Genomic DNA, 19,961 nt, shown 5'->3' with positions numbered 1-19,961 from the left:
ACCTTGAGTGAATCTTGGACACTTTGGCTTTGATGAATAGAGAGGGCGGAGTGTTCGGGAACTTGTTTTTCCCCACCAGTAATGATGCAGTACTTTTAATGGCAACCCCTATTTATACACATCAAAAAACCGCTTCAGATGAAAACTGACAAGTCACTACCAGGCACTAGGTCTTTCAGACGAAGTCCTTTGCCCTTCCTGCCTGCAACCCCACACCATTATCCCAGGCAGTTTGTGTCACTCAGCTCTCGGCAAAACAGCAAGTGTGAAAGGATTTGGATTAAACTCTGGACCCCTAGCAAGAGATTTAAGAAAAGTCCAATTTTTTCTTCATTGCAAAATTAAACTGATTCCTAGTGCAAAGTTCTTTCCCTCATTGAGGACAGGGAATGTTATCCAATGCTAGGTAGTTGTAAGAGAATCTGGCTTTGGGCTGGATCCCTGCATTGAAAAGACATTTTTCATGTTCCCTGTGATTTTATCTCCCTCTTCCTTCCCTTGTATCTAGGGTTGCCAGGTAAAACATACAGGGTGCCCAGTGGAAGGTGAGTTTCAGATAAACAACAAATTTTTACATATATATTAAAGTTTTTTATTTATTTTGAGAGAGAGAGAAAGAGAGAGAGGACACAAGCAGGGGAGGGGCAGAGAGAGAGGGAGAGAGGGAATCTCAAACAGGTTCCACGCTGTCAGTGAAGAGCCCAATGCCAGGCTCAATTTCACAAACCCTTGAGATCATGAATGGAGCTAAAATCAAGTATCAGACACTGCACCGATTGAGCCACCCAGGTGCCTCACCAACAAATATATTTTGAGTACAAGTATGTCCCATGTACTATTTGGAGCATATTTCTACTTTAAAAACCTATTTGTTGATTATATGAAATTCAAGTTTCAATGGGTGTCCTGTATTGATCATTTGTCTTTTTGGCTTTTTTTTTTTCTAAATGTGACAACCCTACCTGATTGTCCTCTTCCAACGCTGTTTTGTTCTTTCTCCTACAATTTTCTTCAATGGGCTTTCTTCCCAATCTCATTTACCTCTTTAAGGACAGTGGGTTTTTTTCTTTACCTTCTGCTCTTGTTTGGTGGTGGGGGGGGGGGGATTAGTGTTTAGTGATTTTGGATTGAGATGGGTAGTACCAGCCTTCTGTATGAAGGGGCTCAGAGCCACACATCAAGGAAGATTTGAATAGGGCCTGTGTGAAGCCATCTCTTGTGAAGTTCTGCCTTCACCACATACCCCTTGGAGTTAAGCATTGCCTTCTCTAACTGGTGCTTCCAAAACATCCCTGGGAAACATTAACACAAGTTACTAATAGCTTAGTAGAAGCGGTAGTAATGATTTTTAAATTTTGTCTCCGTCTAATTTATAAAGTCTTTCTTGGAAGTATAACATGCATACAGAAGTGGGTCCAGTCAGTAAGTGCACAGCTGGGGGTGCCGGTGTGGCTCAGTTGGTTAAGCGTCAGGTCACGATCTCACAGTTCGCGAGTTCGAGCCCCACTGTCAGTGCAGAGTCTGCTTGAGCTTCTCCCTCTCTCTCTGTGCCTCCCCCATTCACAAGCTCTCTGTCTCTCTCAAAACAAATAAATAAACTTAAAAAAAATGAGTGCACAACTGGATGAATTTTCCCAAAGGGAGTGTACTCAGGTAACCAGCACACAGATCAAGAAATACAACATTAGCAATAGCACTGCTAGCAATTTACCCAAGGGATACAGGAGTGCTGATGCATAAGGGCACTTGTACCCCAATGTTTACAGCAGCACTCTCAACAATAGCCAAATGATGGAAAGAGCCTAAATGTCCGTCAACTGATGAATGGATAAAGAAATTGTGGTTTATATACACAATGGAATACTACGTGGCAATGAGAAAGAATGAAATATGGCCTTTTGTAGCAACGTGTATGGAACTGGAGAGTGTGATGCTAAGTGAAATAAGTCAGGCAGAGAAAGACAGATACCGTATGTTTTCACTCTTATGTGGATCCTGAGAAACTTAACAGAAGACCATGGGGGAGGAGAAGGGGGAAAAATAAAGTTCCAGAGAGGGAAGGAGGCAAACCCTAAGAGACTCTTAAAAACTGAGAACCAACTGAGGGTTGATGGGGGGTGGGAGGGAGGAGAAAGTGGGTGATGGGCATTGAGGAGGGCACCTGTTGGGATGAGCCCTGGGTGTTGTATGGAAACCAATTTGACAATACATTTCATATTAAAAAAAGAAGGAAACATTGAAAAATGCCATTAAAAAAATAAATACAACATTAGAAGGGAAATCCTGTCACGTGCTACAATATGGAGGAAATTTGAGGACATGATACTATGTGAAATAAACCAGTCACCAAAGGATAAAGACTGCATGATTCCACCCATATAAGGTATCTAGAGTAGTCAAATATATAGAAATAGGAAGTAGAATGGCAATTACCAAGGGCACTGGAGAAATGAGGAGTTATTGTTTAATGGGTACAGAGTTTCAGTTTTACAAGATGAAAAAGTTCTAAAGATCTACTTCAAAACAATGTGAATATACTTAACACTACTGAACTGTACGCTTAGAGACAGCCAAGTTGGTAAATTTTACGATATGTATCTTTTACCACAATAAAACAAGAAACACAACATCACCAGCTCCCCCAGAAGCTCTTAAGCTCCTTTCCAGTCATCTCTGCCTGTCCAAGGTAACCACTATCCTCATCTCCGAAGACAGCCCATCTGCTCTAAAAAGATTCTAGAGTTAGTAAGAAAAAAGGTGTACCAGACCCCTTTCCTTCTGACGGGGAGACTCCTTCAAATCAGAAAAGGACCGGCCGAGAGCCTTAGGCTCGCTGCGGTGGGAGGTGCTGAGGGAAGAAAAGGGCACCCAAGAGAGAAGACACAAGCGCTGGAAACAAACACCAGCTACTTTGCGTTCTTGCCGAAGGTGAGCCCTGCATGTTCATTACGAGTTTATTCACTGACGACGCATTGTTTTTCATTTTCACTGTGTTGACAACATGATCTGTAGGTTCATATTAGGGTCCCGCTCAAAGTATGCATTTATTTTTTGTTACTGTGTGCACAGCACTAAGTGCTTATTTTCTTACCGGAGTGTTTATTGCCTCTACGTAAGGCATGAGACGAAACAGATGTGCTCGCTCCTGCCTGCCTCCGAATTCCTCACGGGCAAATTCTAAACTCAAGGAAATTTAGGCTCACTTCATTTTACAACAGTAAAAACTGATCCACTGGCCTTTTTGACTACGTCCTTTTCCAAGAGGTCACCAAATGTTCTGAAGAACGAATGGCAAAACTGTGAACTCTGATCAAGAAAATGGGTCGGGGCGCCTGGGTGGCTCAGTCGGTTAAGCGGCCGACTTCGGCTCGGGTCATGATCTTGCAGTCTGCGAGTTCGAGCCCCGCGTCAGGCTCTGTGCTGACAGCTCAGAGCCTGGAGCCTGTTTCAGATTCTGTGTCTCCCTCTCTCTGACCCTCCCCCGTTCGTGCTCTGTCTCTCTCTGTCTCAAAAATAAATAAACATTAAAAAAAATTAAAAAAAAAAAGGGTAAAATTCCGCAGACGATGGCTTTTTCTCATGATGGCTTTTTCTCATGATGGCTTTTTCTCATGATGGTCAGATGCCGCTGTGGGCAGTGGCAATAATGCCGATGGCTCAGCTGATGCCAGGAAGGAAAAATAAGGAAAATGGGTAAAATTGTTACTTTAGACCACAAATGGTAGTGACTGGGGCAGAGGTGAACAATTTGCTTATAGTATTGAAGCCAAGGGAATGCGATATCAGATGGTAGGAAGATATGCTGGGACCGTGGAAAAAGAAATGGCATTGCCATATCATGCTAAGGATTAGCCACTTAGATTAGTTATTGGGTCTCAGACCCAATGACTCCTTTAATAACACATACTCAGTAGCCCTCCTGTACTAACCTGAAATGAAACTCACAGGTGATACCACATACCCCTACGCATAACTGTAAAAATCAATCAACATAACGCCCTGATAGAAAGGGCAAATAAAAATAAGTAATTTATAATAAAATAACGTGCACCTCAAAATGTAAACTCAGGCACAGCAATACTAGAAGACAAAATAGAGGAGCCGAACGCTTACACTGTCATACCATCACTGTGAGTGACGGTGCAAGACAAAGACTGACACAGGTGTGCCCTAGTGGCAAAATCAGTTACCACCAATGTTGCTAAGACTTCCCAACATGGTGAACAACTTTTGGAGGGTTCGAAGCAAAACTAAATGCAAGCATCCTTGTGCTCTTGGAAACCTGGGTGCTTATTTTCATCAACATGACAGCTCAGCAGAATATCTCTGAAGGTCATGGTGCCTGGGTGGCTCAGTCAGTTAAGTGTCTGACTCGATTTCGACTCAGGTCATGATCTCAGCATCAGGAGATCAACCCCTGCATCAGGTTCCACACTGAATGTGGAGCCTGCTTAAGATTCTCCCTCTCTCTCCCTCTCTCTCTGCCCCTCCCCTGCTGTCATGTGCACTCTCTCTCTCTCTCTCTTAAAAAAAAAGATTTGCAGGTCATTCAGAACATGGGACAATTTCCAATTCTAGCATCTCTGGCCGGACCCTTTAGATTTCAACAGTGCTCCCCAATCACTGCAACAACAACAAAAACTACCACCATCTATTTCTAAAATCTATCCCCACCCCAGGACGATACCACCTCCCATTTAGTATCCCTGATTTAGAGTAAAACATTTTATTTGCAGAAGGATTTTTCAATTAATTTGTTTTTATTTTAGAACACGTGCGAGCAGGGGAGAGGGGCAGAGGGACAGTGAGAATCCCAAGCGGGTTCCACACTCAGCGCAGAGCCCGACAGTGGGGGCCGATCCCATGACCCTGGGATCATGACCTTAGCAGAAATCGAAAGTCGGACGCTCAACCGATTGAGCCACCCGGGAGTCCCACTGCAGAACCATTTTTAAAATCTTTAAATATATCACTGATAAAATGATCCGTTTCCTTAGCAATTCCCCCAATTGTGATTCACATTTTTTTTTTAAAAAATGATGTTGAAATTTACAGTCGCACCAAAAAAAGGAGTTTCCCAAGATCTGAGCCAGTTAGCTCATCAAGGGAGTCAATATATAAAATTACATAGCACTTTTTGGGGGGAACACCTACTTGGTCTTTTAGTCATTAAAATAACAGGTTGACAAAAGGAAAAAAGAGCAAAACCCTGCAGGTTGTCTCATCAAGAAAAGCAATTTAATGAGAAGGTGTCATACAGATGTAGGATAATAATAAATATTATAATTATTGTTTTGTCCCCCTTTTGCAGCTATTCTGTTCAGTTGTGTTTTTCAAAAATACTCAGTAATTATGAAACTTCTTTATTAGCAGCATAAATATAAATCAAAAATCCTGCACGCACTGTCAGTCCCAGTCTAGAGAGCACTGCCCTCAGGGTGGGTTTCACGAGTCTTGGGGCCAGCAGTGTGGCTGGAGCACCTGACTCTAGCTCAGAAAGCTCATTACACTCATCTCTTCCCAACTGTGCATCCAGCGATGTCAAGTTCACGGCCTGAAAGCAGCAGTGACGGAAGTATCAGCACAGAAATTGGCCGGCGCTGCAGATCAGGTCCACCACCACCACCCACACACCCTGAACTCCAGAGAGTTCTGTTAAACATTCACCAGACACCACTGCATGGGGCTGGCTCCCTGGAAAGAAATACCCGTCACAGAAGTACAAAACAAGATTTTGTTACATCCTCTTGGGAGACAACAGTCCATATTGGGCTCTCTAATGTTTCATCCAATTCTAGCAAAGTACCAAATGATGGCTCATAAATGACCAAGGAAACAAAGCTAAACAGAAATATCAATTCACTAGTATCCAAATATTTATTCAGTACTAACTATGTGCAAAACAGTCTTCTTAAATTCTTTCTGCAAAAAGGCAAGACAGACATTAAATAAGTACATAATATGCAATGGACCAATGTATATGCTGCCAATTTAAAGAGATAATTCAACAATGATGCTAATATTTTTTGTCTTTATCAAAGGGAATATTAATATTAAATGTGCATGGTGACAGGTATTAAACAAATATTGTCTTGTTTGATCTTCACAACCACACCGTAAGATAATCACTAGGTTGAGCCACATGAAATTGCCAACAGTGGACCAATTTTGACCTCTACAAATGGTAATTTCCACCTAAATCACTTTCTCTGTTTTATAGACAAGGAAGCCAAGATCCTACCACACCAACTTGTCCAATGTCAAACAGCTAGTAAGTGGCAAACCCAGGGTTCCTTGCAGACCAGAATGGCTCCAAAGCCCCTGTGCGCCCACCACACATGCTTCCCAAACGAAAGAAATGTTAAGCACACGTGACGTGCTGCACACATTGAAAGAAATCTTGTGGTTAAACTGTTTTGAAATAACTCATGGTAATAGAAATTAAATCAAGGACATGCGTTTTGCCACATAACTCAACACTGACTTCCTCGGTTTGTTAATCATAAACGATTAGAAATAATCATACTTGTTGATACGTTTGAGAGACTGAAAAAATATTCTAATAAAGATTGCAACCATTGTTTGACTTGTTCTTAAAAGCTCAAATTAATGTTTATACTTAAGAAATTCCACCAGTGTTCAATTTACACTTGAGAAATTAATGTTTAATTTGTACTTAACAAATGACTTTTTAAAAAATGCTGTGCAAATCATCAAAAGCCTTATATTCAGTGATTCTCAAACTGCTAAAATGATCAGAGCTTCAGAAAAGAATTACAGTCATAAATGTTTGAACCAGAGGGTATGGGCAGGAGTGTCTCAATTTTTAAAAATTGGAACACAGTAAAATCATGACACAAGACACACATGTGTATGGGTATGTATGTATATGTGTGTATATACATATACAATATATATTATAGCAATAATCACGCCTCAGATAAACCTCATTGGCTATGATACTGCCATATATATATATACATATATATATATATGTATATATATGTATATATATATATATGATCTATATAATTCAAACAAAAGTTTCTTGAAAATTTTTACTCTTGGTATGTGGTATTTTCTCTGATATGTTTTTTTCTTTTCTTTTTTTTTTTTTTTTTAGGTAGGCTCCATGTCAAATGTCGGGCTTGAATTCATGACCCTGAGATCAAGAGTCACCAGCTCCACCGACTTGGCCAGCCAGGTGCCTCTCCAATATTTTCTATCCTATCCCATTCCATTTCATTAAAAAATTCTGGCCACAACTTAGTATATCATTCTCACAATTCACTAATGTGTTGTGACCCCCCAGTTTGAAACACATTCTCTTAGAGATCTTTATTTTAGAGACCTCAACTACCTACATCCCCCATTTTATTCCTTTCCTTCTAGGTTACTGTGTTTTTTGCAACTACAGCTTTGAGCCCCCACTGACCAGCTTCTTTCCTTCCCTCCTTGAACAGATGCTTACAAATAACCTGCTACGTGCTATCGACTGGGCTAAGTGTGGTAGATGCAGTGTATTTATATTCACATCCTGGGATCCCAATGTCCATCCAATCATCCTGCGAATTAACAGCAGCTTCCAACCGTGCTTAGTGCTATCAAGGACAGGTTCCAAGAGAGGGGGATTTGGCCTCGTTAGGAAAGACTTCCTGAGAAAATGGTACTTGAGCTAAGATGTAAAGACCCGATCCAGTCTAATCTAATCTAGCCTATTCTGTTCTATTTCATTAAGAAAATGCTTATTTCCATCCCCCAATCTACTCTGAGCAACTACTAACTCTAAGTAGTAACTGTCTCCATTCACTTAGCGTGACATTTTCAAGGATCATCCAAGTTGCTGCACTGCGTGGATATACCGTATTTCGCTTATTCATTTGTCAGTTGATGGACGTCCGCATTGTTGCCACTTTGGGCTACTGAGTAATGCTACCGTGAGTTTTTGGGCACAAGTGTTTGTATGGGCATATGCTTTCATTTCTCTTGGGTATATACCTAAGCGTGAAATTGCTGGGTCATATAGTAACTCTAATTTTAACATTTTAAGAAACTGCCAAACTATTTGCTAAAGCAGCTGCACCATTTTACGTTCCCACTAGCAATGCGTGCGGGTTCCAATTTCTCCATATCCTTGCCAACACTTGTTTATTATCTGAATATTCGATTATAGCCATTCTAGTAGGTATGAAGTGGTATCTCATCGTACTTTTGGTTTGCATTTCCTTGATGGCTAATGATGTTGAGCATCTTTGCATGTGCTTATGGACCATGCGCATGTGTCATCTTTGGAGAAATATCTATTCAGATTCCTTGCCTATTTTTAAGTGGGTTACCTATCTTTTTATCATTGAGCAGTAAGAGTTATTTATACATTTTTCTTAAATATTTATTTTGAGACAGACCATGCGCGAGCAGAGGAGAGGCAGAGAGAGAAGTAGAGAGAGAATCCCAAGCAGGGTCGGCGCTGTCAGCACAAAGCCCGACATGGGGCTCAATCTGACAAACCATGTGATCATGACCTAAGCCGAAATCAAGAGTCAGATGTTTAATTGACTGGGCCACCCAAGGGCCCCAGTTATTTATACATTTTTTATACAAGTCTCATCACATAAGTTATTAGCAAATATTTTCTCCCATTCTGTTGCTTGTCTTTTCACTTTAAAAAGATTTTATTTTATTTTATTTTATTTTATTTTATTTTATTTTATTCATGTATTTAGAGAGCATAAGAACGCAAGCAAGGGAGAGGGGCAGAGGAAGAGGAAGAGAGAGAATCTTAAACAGCCTCCATGACCAGTGTGGAGCCTGACATGGGGCTCGATTCCATGACCCTGGAATCATGACCTGAGCTGAAATTAAGCTTGGGACACCTAACCGACTGAGTCATCCACGTGCCCCTTTAAAGATTTTATTTTTAAGTAGTCTCTCCATCCAACACGGGGCTCGAATTCACAATCCCGAGATCAAGAGTCACATGCTCTACCAACTGAGCCAGCCAGGCGCCCCATGTCTTTTCACTTTCTTGACGGTGTCCTTTGACACACCAAAGCTTTGATTTGATGAAATCAGATAAGACCCTATCTTACACCACATTTCTCTGATCACCTCTGCAACCATCACCTCCATTTTACCTCAGCAATGGGCCTTGACATCACCCAAAGCTGTGTGAACTCTGCTTTCTTAAACCCCAGTATTCTTCTCTCAGAGTAAAACCCTTTATCCTTCCAGCTTTCTCTCTACCTTGTGTCTGTCACATAAGCCCTGTAAACCCTCTGAGGCCTCCAATCCCCCAGCCTTCTGGTTTCTCCCTGTATGTCACACTCTTATCTTCCAACCTTCTCGCCTTCCGGTCTTTTCTTATCCAGCCTGGACTTGAGAACACAACACTACAAACTCTCCATTCCCTCCCTCCTCTACCCCACTGTCTATTTGCTACGCTTGTTCTGCAACCTCCAACCATATATCAATCCCTCCATCTGCCCTCTCTACTCCCGGTGCTCCTAGGCAGTGTTGAGAAAGTCACGCAACCTTATGTGTTAGAACCGCTCCTGATTCATGTTCTCCGATAGCTGCTGGGCTCTCGGAGCTGCCCTGCTGTCCTTTCATTTGACCCGCTTTTGCTTTCCTCTCCGATTCCCTGAGGTCAACTCTACTCCGCTCCCGTTCACTCGTGTCATTCCCACCGTGCTCTTCCTTGAACAAGCCAAGATCACTCCCATCTCCTTGGTGCTTGCTGCTCCTTTGCCTTAAACACTCTTCTACTAGGTCCTTGAGGGGCTGAAAACTTCTTGTCACTTAGGTCTCAGTTTAAATGTCACCTCAGGGCACCCGGGTGGCTCAGGCAGTTGAGCGTCCGACTTCAGCTCAGGTCATGATCTCGCAGTTCGTGAGTTCGAGCCCCGCGTCGGGCTCTGTGCTGACAGCTCGGAGCCTGGAGCCTGCTTCGGATTCTGTGTCTCCCTCTCTCTCTGCCCCTCCCCTGCTCACGCTCTGTTCTGTCTCTCAGAAATGAATGAACGTTAAAAAAAATAACAAAAATAAATAAATGTCACCTCTTCAGAGAGGCGTCTCCTATCTGCTCTTTCTACTGCTGCTGCCCTCCTGCCCTCCTCTCATTGCTATCACATACCCCTGATTCATTTTATTTTCTTCATCTGCACTGTCTGGAAAAATCTTACTCATGCTCCTAAAACCCTTCACTAGCTAGAGTCAGAGACTTGTTCCTCTGCGCCCTCATAATACCCTAGGTAGAACTTTCTTATGAACTGCTGTTATTTATGGACGACAGTTCTGCATTCCTCTTCTAGATGCCAAGCTCCTGGCAGACAGATGCTGTGTCTTACTCATCTTTGGCTCCTTCAAGGTGCCCCACACAGAGCAGGGTCTCAGTATATGCAGAGGAGAGGTATAGAAACTCATCTTGGCATGCCGGGGTGGCTCGGTCAGTTAGATGTCTGACTGTTGGTTTTGGCTCGGGTCATGATCTCACGGTTTGTGAGTTCGAGCCCCGCGTCAGGATCTGGGCTGACAGCTCAGAGCCTGGGACCTGCTTCAGATTCTGTGTCTCCCTCTCTCTCTGCCCCTCCCCACACTTGTGCTTCCCCCCCCCCAAATAAATAAACATTTAAAAAAAGATGATGTCTGATGTCCAACAAGAGATAATAACATAGAACGTGCTTATGCCATGATGAAAATTAAAACACAAAAGCTGCACATAGAAAGATAGAAAATAAACTAACATGTGATGCTGAGTTTCATTATGCAGAAGAAATATTGATGCCTTTCTTCTACTTCTCTGAATTCTAGTTTTCTGTGTATTTGCATTACTTTTATGCTGAAATGAGCTCTAATATTTTATTTCTAAGAAAGGACTACAGTCCCATTCTTTCTTTACTTCATACAACTTCAAATATTAATTGATTAATATGCTGGAAAAATGGAAGAATGCAGAGTCAGTGATTTATACAGCATCTCTCCACAAATTAATGAGAGAAAAAGACACATTACAGTAGTCCTAAAGTGAGGCTGGAGAACAAAACTAATTTCCTGTAGGCTCTGTACCATCGATATTGTATTTCAGATAGTTCTGTATTAGATCCTTGGAAATAGGGTAAATGACGCTAGCAGAAGTAGCATTTAAGTGGGGGGAGGGGCCCCTGGGTGACTCAGTGGGTTAAGCATCCGACTTCGGCTCAGGTCATGATCTCGCAGTTCGTGGGTTCGAGCCCCACATTGGGCTCTGTGCTGACAGCTCAGAGCCTGGAGCCTGCTTCGGATTCTGTGTCTCCCTCTCTCTCTGCCCCTCCCTTGCTTGCTCCGTGTCTCTCGAAAAATGAATAAACATGAAAAAAACATTTTAAATAAAAGAAATAAAATAAAACAGGGGAGACGAGTGGTGGTGCCTGGCTGGCTCAGTCAATAGAGCTTGTGACTCTTGATCTCAGGGTTGTAAATGTGAGCCCTATGTTGGGTGCAGAGATTACTTAAAAAAATTTTTTTTAAATGGAGGAGACTGTAGGTGAAGTCTCATTTAAATCAAGGTAGGTATGGTTCACTTTAAGGAAAGAAAAATACATGAAAATTCATAAATTTGGGTTTGTTTTATAAAAGGACTCACAAGAGAATTAGTTTGAGATCTAAATTCCCCTAATATATTTAAAACATGACGCCACTCACATAATCTATCAGAAAATAAATTTTCCAAGAGAAAGCTCATCTATGATTCAGGTACCAGAACAAGTACGTAATACAACACATCCCAGTCTAGCAAAGAAGTGGCAAAGTTCCTTAAGAATCATGCGAGGACTTTTAAAACTTGGATACGCCTTGTATCAAACAAGTTGGTTGGATAGAGGAGCCACTCCAGCCTGGTGTTAAGTTTGAGAATGAAACATTTATAGCAGAGTTAAACCTATTTAACAAAGGAGGAGAGCAGATTTTAACGAAACGGATAAAGCTAGGAGGATGTTTCAGTTTGGGGTCCCCCAGACCTGGGCGCTGACAGGAGGATTTCGGTGCCAACGGCTCTCGTGGGAGGTTTCAGGAGACATCGGTAGGGCAGTGGGGAAGGGAGGCAAGCAGCACAGTCCTGCTGGGGAACCCTGGGTGACCAGAGACACACTTCCGAGTCCCCCTGCCTGAGAAGCGAGGGCACTGTGTCCAGAGAGAGTCTCAGGCCTGAGCAGCACTGTTGACTGCTGGGAGCTGGGCAGGTGCGCGCGAAAACAGTAAACCCCGGCCGTGGCGAGCGGGGGAGCCAAGGGCTTCTGTGCTTTGGTGCTTTTTACAAAGTGGTTTTAGCGATTCACACTTCCGGTTCAAACTGCGCAAAGCAGACTTTCTACAAACCGTGTTCTTTCATTTTTTTGTGTGCCCAGAGTGCACGGGGGCTGCCCACATGCTGTTGCCGCCACATCCCCGTGTGCCGGCTCGGCCGCACTCCCTAGAGGGTTTTCCCAGGTGCCAGCAAGCTGAGGGCCTTGGTGCCCAAGCAGCTCATTCCAGTCCGACCTGTTGTCTGCGGTGGATGTGGTTCCAGGCGGAACACACAGCCCGCACTGCTGTTACAGCAGAAAGCCTGGAGTCTTCAAAGCACTGCTCTAAACAACCTGATTCACTTTTATACTTGTTGAACGTGTTCCCCAGGCAAGGCACAAAAGACCGAATGCAGTTAGTCACTCTAGAAGGGAAAGTGACAGTTTGCGATCCAAGAGGACTTTGTCTCCCCGTCTTCCTCCTCCCCCTCCTCCCCACACCCTCTTCCCTCCTAAGCAATTTTTAAGGTCCAAAGAATGACTGTAGAGTTCGTAATGTGCAGTTTACAGCATGAAAACACTTGGCAGAGGAAACAACAACAAAGTCAACGCCACCTTGCCCGTTGCGGCGGTTACATAATAAAAGGGCAACCTGCTGTCTCCGGCAGAGCTGGAGGAGGGCTGGGAAGAGAGCTCTGCACGCGCGGTGTCTGTGCCTTGGGGTAGGGAGGGGACACCCTTCCAGGTGTCGGAAGCCTTTGACATGGACAGCATCCGGGCCTCTCCTCCCTGAGCCATCACCTGGAACTAGGGCTGCTCCTATGACACCTCAGCGTGGTTTTTCAAAGGCATCCTCCCCTTCTTCCTGGAGCACACAGCCCCGTGCTGGGCCCTCTGCTTGGCAAGTGGGGCGTGGGCTGCATTTCAGTTCCTGCTCAGTGCCCTTGGTCAGGCGTCCGACTGAGTGCAGGGCACGGCCCACACAACGCACATGGGGACCGTCTCCAGGACTGGGAGAAACCTTGCCGGGCCTGGAGTAGGTCACCCCACCCCAGGTCAGTCCTACAGTTTACTCATCTCCCTTCTCTTTAAGTGTTTGCTTCAAGATCCTGAAAGATCATTCTTTCCACTTCAGAGGACAGCTCCTTATTCCTGCCTCAACGTGCTTCCTTTCTAAATTACCTGGAAACCCCTGACCCTCCATTTGTTAACCTACATCATTTGGCCTGCTGTATCAGCATTACCCGCCAAGGCTGTATCACTCTTTCCCCCACAAAGTGGCATTACTTTGTGGCAGGGTGTCTGGGGAGGTAAAGGAGGCAAACGGTCACATTTGCATACAGGGGGGTGTGGGGAAATTTGCCTAAGAAGCCCGGGTGCCTTCTGGGGGGAAGGTAACCCAGACCCAGCGCCGAGATTCCTTTCCCCAAACTGTGTTAGAGACCACATGACTTTACGACCTTAATAAAGGGCTACAGGCAGGGGAAAGGAGACACAGAGAGGGGGGCTGACTCTGTACCATCTAAAGGGAGAAAGAAAGCAGGATCTGGGTTCAGGATACAGCCACCACCAGACATGCGCTCACTGGGTTCTCCTGCCAGCAAACCACCACCCTCAGGAGGCGGCTGTGTAAACAAACCAGTAAGCTGCCCTTTCAACAGCTGGCCCCAGGGTTGCCAACCTCAGATAGAATCTGGGGACTCACGAAGCCCCTGTTGGAACCACTGGCTTCAGAGGTACACCAGACCTGTTGAGAGATACACGTGCAACAGAAGCTTCCTACCATGCCTCTTTCCCCACTTGCAGGAGGCCAGAATTCGGCTCACACCTGATTGGTGGAACCAAAATTACACAGCTGCCAAGCCGTCTGGGAAATGTAGTTTTTTTATTTATTAGCATCAGCTACACAAAAAGGCATGCTGAAAGGGGGCTCACTGAAATAGATGTTGAATAACCGTTCCCATCATGGCTCCCCTGTTTGAAAACGTTCCGTGGCTCTCCGTCTGGATCACCCTCTTGAGGGAAAGCAAGGCCTGGGTCTACGATACAACAGATTCCAGCAATAAATCCAGCTGAAGACTACAGACCCTGGGGAGACGGGGAGACTACAGACCCTGGGGAGTCGGGGAGATGTCACAAGATGTTCTTGGACCTTCTTGCACTCTAGTCATTTTCTGTGGACTGGAAAAAACCACTGTGACTTCTATACATGTGTTCACCTATGTTTCAAATACGGCAGCAGTGGTGATTCAAAAAATAGAAATCACATAAAAACCTTCCTCACAGATGCCCTGTTCCACACCCACAGACCGCACTCTGCCGGAATGGGAATGTTATCTCCCTCCTCTCTTGCCAATTCCTACCGATCGTCTGAGACTCAGCCCAGCCCACCATGTCCACGACCCTGGCAGGTGATTCTCTCTGACCTCCTCAGCCTGGGGTAAATAATTCTCCTCTGTTCTCTCTTTATATCCTGGTAAGTTATACTAATGATAATAATAAAATAAAAGCAAACCGTTATTGGCTCACTTGGTGCCAGGCTCCATGAGGTATGTAGTCTTATCACCCCATTTTACAGAGGAGGACACTGGGCCACAGAGAGGGTACATAACCTGCCCAAGATCGCATATTAGTCATGGCTGTGACTCAATCCCAGGCAGCAGTCTGGCTTCAGAGCCCACGTCCTTGGCCAGTACTCTCATTTCCTCTTATCCTACCTATTATTACACTGCCCACCCTGCTATTTATCTATCTATCCATCTATGTCTCAATCTGTGCCTCTGACTCCACAAACAGCCAATGTCTTTCTACGACGTTAAAATGGAAAGAGAGGGGCACCTGGGTGGCTCAGCCTGTTGAGCGTCCGACTTCGGCTCAGGTCACGATCTCGCGTTTTGGGAGTTCGAGCCCCACATCTGGCTTGCTGCTGCTGTCAGCACAGAGACTGCTTTGGATCCTCTGTCCCTCTCTCTCCGCCCCACCCCAGCTTGCACTCTTTCCAAAGTAAATAAAACATTTTAAAAATAAATAAAACGGAAAAAAGAAAAAGTCAAAAGTTTTTCCTCTCTTCCCAACACAATGAAAATTCCAGGACCAGGGGCGCCTGGGTGGCGCAGTCGGTTAAGCGTCTGACTTCAGCCAGGTCACGATCTCGCGGTCCGTGAGTTCGAGCCCCGCGTCAGGCCTGGAGCCTGTTTCCGATTCTGCCCCTCCCCCGTTCATGCTCTGTCTCTCTCTGTCCCAAAAAATAAATAAATGTTGAAAAAAAAATTTAAAAAAAGAAAATTCCAGGACCAGTGTCCAAATTGTTTGATCCTTCCTTCTCTCATCCTCCACTGTCTGTTAACATAGGGATGATTTTCTCCTTCAGCAGAGAATACCACACTAAATTACAGAGCAGACGATGAAATTGCTACCCTCAGCTCTCTTTTTTGCCTGTTTTCTCTAAAATAGATTCTTTCTGTTGGTTGTATAAATACAAGACAGAACCCACCACTGCTTTGCAATCATGTGGCCAAGTGTATCAGCAGCTCTGATCTCTGCTGGCACAGACCTCCTGGCCAGGATCCACTGAGCACTCCTCAGGACGGCATGAGGCTCCTGGGAACAGCATTCCCATGCAAACATTTATGAGAGTGATGTTGAACAGAGCTTGCCATTTCCCTGGGAATCAGAAGGTGTTTCCATATCTGTTTTTGCTTCTACTGTTTATCACCCTGTCTAACACTCAAGACACTTGCCCACAATTCCTATGCCTCGGTACCTGGGAGGCTATGCTCGTACTAACCAATTCGTCCTACTGTAAGTCCGACAGTAAGCTAGCCAGTCACTCCCTATACGGAGGGGTCAGCCACTCTGACACCCTGGAAGGGCCAACTTAGCCCAGACCCATCTCTCTTCTTGCTCAAACTCCTTTCTCTTCCTTTTCTACCTTAAGTGTTTGATCTCTACTAGCCCCCATTTGTTTGGGCTCATAAACCAGGCATTTCCCTTTCCCTCTTAAAGGTCACTTATAAAGAAACTCTCTTTAATCATCTTTTGAGTATGCTGTCCAGGCCCCTATACAGGGAAGTCCTCCCTAACTGAGAAGTGCTCTTCCAAAGGCTTGTGTCCTCTGCAGGAAACAGCCAGGGAACAAGCCGGATGGATCAGACATCGCAGCTTTGCATATCTCCCCTGTGTGATTTACACACCTGAGACCATCATTTCTTCCAGTAAGCACACTATTTTACCAAGGCACATCATCTGTAGGAGACATAAGAAAACATATCAAAGATGCTTCAGGGGTGACTTCTGTAACTCATTATTGTTTTAAGACATCTTAATTCCGATTCAGGCTGAATGACCTGACCACAACCATCTTAGAGAGAGTCGGTTCAATCTATAGAGAGAGTGACGTATTGTCAAAATAGTGTTGCACGAATCCTCTAAGGAGAGCCAAAAGAAAAACTAATGTGAACTACAATAATATTACGGAGTCAATGAGACGTGGCATTTAATCCACAGCTGATGCTGACACTGAGTGGCACACCCACAAACGCCAAAAAGAATTCGAGTTTAGAATACAGGTCCTCAGGGGCGCCTGGGTGGCTCAGTCGGTTGAGCGTCCGACTTCGGCTCAGGTCATGATCTCACAGCTCGTGAGTTCGAGCCCCACGTCGGGCTGTGCTGACAGCTCGGAGCCTGCAGCCTGCTTCAGATTCTGTGCCTCCCCATCTCTCTGCCCCAACCCACTCACATTCTGTCTCTGTCTCTCTCTCAAAAGTAAATAAACATCAAAAAAAAAAAAAAAGAATACAGGTCCTCAGCTCTGGCTGCACACTGGAATTACTTGGCTATTTAAAAAAAAAAAAAAAAAAAAAAAAAACGTCCATGTCCAGGCCACATCTCATGCCAATTCAATCAGAATCTTTGGGGGCGGGCCCCAAGCATTATCACATTTTAACCGCCCCCCTTCCCCAGGGATTCCAATATGCAGTCAAGTTGGAAAGCCACTGGTTCAGAACATCTGGCCTTTGCTCAGAACTACCTAGGCCCTCCTTTCCAGCTTCATCAAGTGTGTAGGGTGGGGAGAGGGCACCACATTGCTTGCCCATGCCATTCACCCATATACCAGCCCAACCTGCCAGCTGCCCACTCAACTACTGAAGGTGGAAACTCTAGGTATAGGTGACACTCGGCTGAGGGTTAAGGTTGGTATATATCAGAGCACCGAAAGCAGGAGAGACAAGGCACAAGCAGAAGAGACGTGAGCGTACTTTCGGCGGCAATCTGTGACATCTTTACTGGCCCTCCAAAGCGGGGGTGTTGGATTTGCCAATTTGACGTACTGCCACCTGACAGTCAACTGATAAAGAAAAAAAAACGTGGGGGGCAGAGGGCATGAAGGGAGCTTCTGAAGTGCTGCTCATGTTCTATTTCTTTTTTTTTTAAGTTTTATTTATTTATTTTGAGAGACACAAAGACAGTGTGAGCAGGGAGGGGCAGAGAGAGAGGGAGAGAGAGAATCTCAAGCAGGCTCCGCATTGTCAGCACAGAGCCCGACGCGGGGCTCAAACTCATGAAACCACGAGATCATGACCTGAGCTGAAACTGAGAGTCGGACACTTAACCGACTGAGCCACCCAGGCGCCCCACGGTCACGTTCTGTTTCTTGAGCAGGGTGCCGGTTACACGGCTATGTTCAGTTTGTGAAACAAGTCCACCTGTACATTTATGATATGTATGTGTGATGTATGTACATTGAGCTTTAGTAAAAACTTTAAAAGAGAGACCCTACTCTGATCATTGACAAAGGCCACAGATGCCGTCAAAAATAAAGAGCCCACCAGCCTGTTTACAGCAGTGAGTTTGATAAGAGCTCTATATTAGAAACCATCCAAACAGTAAGGACTTGGTTGAATAAATTAAGCGTCATCCATACATTGGGATACTATGTAGCTATTAAATTTTATGTTGTAGAAGACTATGTCATGACATGGAAAAATGGTCACAATCCATTTTACATTTTTTAAAAAGGTGGATGGGCCCAGACATATCTCCAAAGAAGACACAAAGATGACTGACAAATACATGAAAAGATGCTCACTCGTGATTAGGGAAATGCAAATCAAAACCACAATGAGATGTCACCTCAAACCTGTCAGAATGGCGAAAATCAACAACACAAGAAATAACAAGCATCGAAGATGTGGAGAAAAAGGAACACCCGTGCACTGTTGGTGGGAATGCAAACTGGTGCAGCCACTGTGAAAAACAGTATGGAGGTTCCTCAAAAAATTAAAAACAGAATTACCATAGGATCGAGTAATTGCACTACTGAGTATTTACCCAAAGAATACGAAACCTCTAGTTCAAAAAGATGTATGCACCCCTATGTTCACTGCAGCATTATTTACAATAGCCAAAATATGAAAGCAACCCAAGTGTCCATCAATACATGGGTGGATAAAGAAGAGGTAGTATGCATACACAATGGAATATTATTCCACCATAAAAACAGAATAAGATCTTGCCATTTGCAATGACACGGATGGAGGCAGAGAGTGTAATGCCAAGACAAATAAGTCAGAGAAAGACAAATACCATATGATTTCATTCACATGTGGAATTTAAGAAACAAAACAAACGAGCAAAGGGAGAAAGAGAGAGGGAGAAAGAGAGAGAGAAGAAACAGACTCTTAACTCCAGAGAACAAACTGATGGTTACCAGAGGGCAGGTGAGGGGAATGGGTGAAATGGGGGATGGGGATTAAGAGGACCCCTGTCGTGATGAGCACTGAGTCATGTGTAGAACTGTGGAACCACTATATTGTACACATGAAACTAATACAACACCGTATGTTAACCGTACTGGATTTAAATGAAAAAATTACTTTTTAAAAAGGTGGATGATAAAATGTTTTAGAGATGTAATACATATTACTATTTTTCTACGCACACTATTTTTTGAGATAAATAAATACACCAGGCATATCTGAGATAGAAAGTTACACAGAAAGAGATGTGTGCGGACCAGACCTGGATTTGAGTCCCAACTCGGTTACTTACCAGTAATTCTTTGCCCTTGGCCACGTTGCTGGACTTTGTAAAAACAGTTTTATTGAGATAGAATCATATTCCACACAGTTCACTTATTTAAAGTGCACAAGCCACTGTTTTTTTAGTATTCACGGAGTTGTGCACCTATCACAATGTGATTTTAGAACGTTTTATCACTCCAAAGAGACACCCTGTACCCATTAGCGGTCACTCTCCATCCCCCCTCCCCAATCACCCTAGCCCCTAGCAATCACGCATCTACTTCCTGCCTCTACATAGTCGCCTATGGAATCATAGGATATGTGTTCTGTGTGCGTCTGACTTCTTTTTCTTAGCATCATCTTTTCAAGGGTCATCCACATTATAGCATTTATCAGAATGTCATTCTTTTTTGTCAACAAATAATATCCCATTGTATGGATATATCATGTTTTGCTTATCCATTCATCAGTTGGTGGACATTGGGTTGTTTCTACTTTTTGGCTATTATAAATAATGCTTCTCTAAACATTCACATACAAGTTTTTGCGTGGAGGCACGTTTTCACTTCCTCCGGGTATATATGTACACGTACAGTGGAATTGCTGGATGTAGTACGATACATAAATATATTTGGTCTTTGCCCATGGTTCCTGGTACAGAGCTCCAAGACCTTTGGAATTT

At 44.1% G+C, this 19,961-nt stretch overlaps 1 long non-coding RNA gene and 1 other non-coding gene across 3 annotated transcripts in view; one reads left to right on the top strand and one right to left on the bottom strand.

Annotated features, from left to right (window-relative positions):
• LOC102902350 overlaps positions 1-19,961 on the bottom strand; it is a 69,154-nt gene that overhangs the window by 8,697 nt on the left and 40,496 nt on the right. The window lies entirely within an intron of this gene.
• LOC111558853 lies at positions 3,591-3,674 on the top strand. Its single transcript, XR_002739979.1, has one exon. It is a non-coding gene; the product is annotated as a small nucleolar RNA SNORD35 (small nucleolar RNA).

Source organism: Felis catus, chromosome X, assembly GCF_018350175.1.
Source record: "Felis catus isolate Fca126 chromosome X, F.catus_Fca126_mat1.0, whole genome shotgun sequence".
Lineage (NCBI taxonomy): Eukaryota > Metazoa > Chordata > Mammalia > Carnivora > Felidae > Felis > Felis catus.
This window is presented reverse-complemented; position numbering and strand designations above follow the sequence as displayed.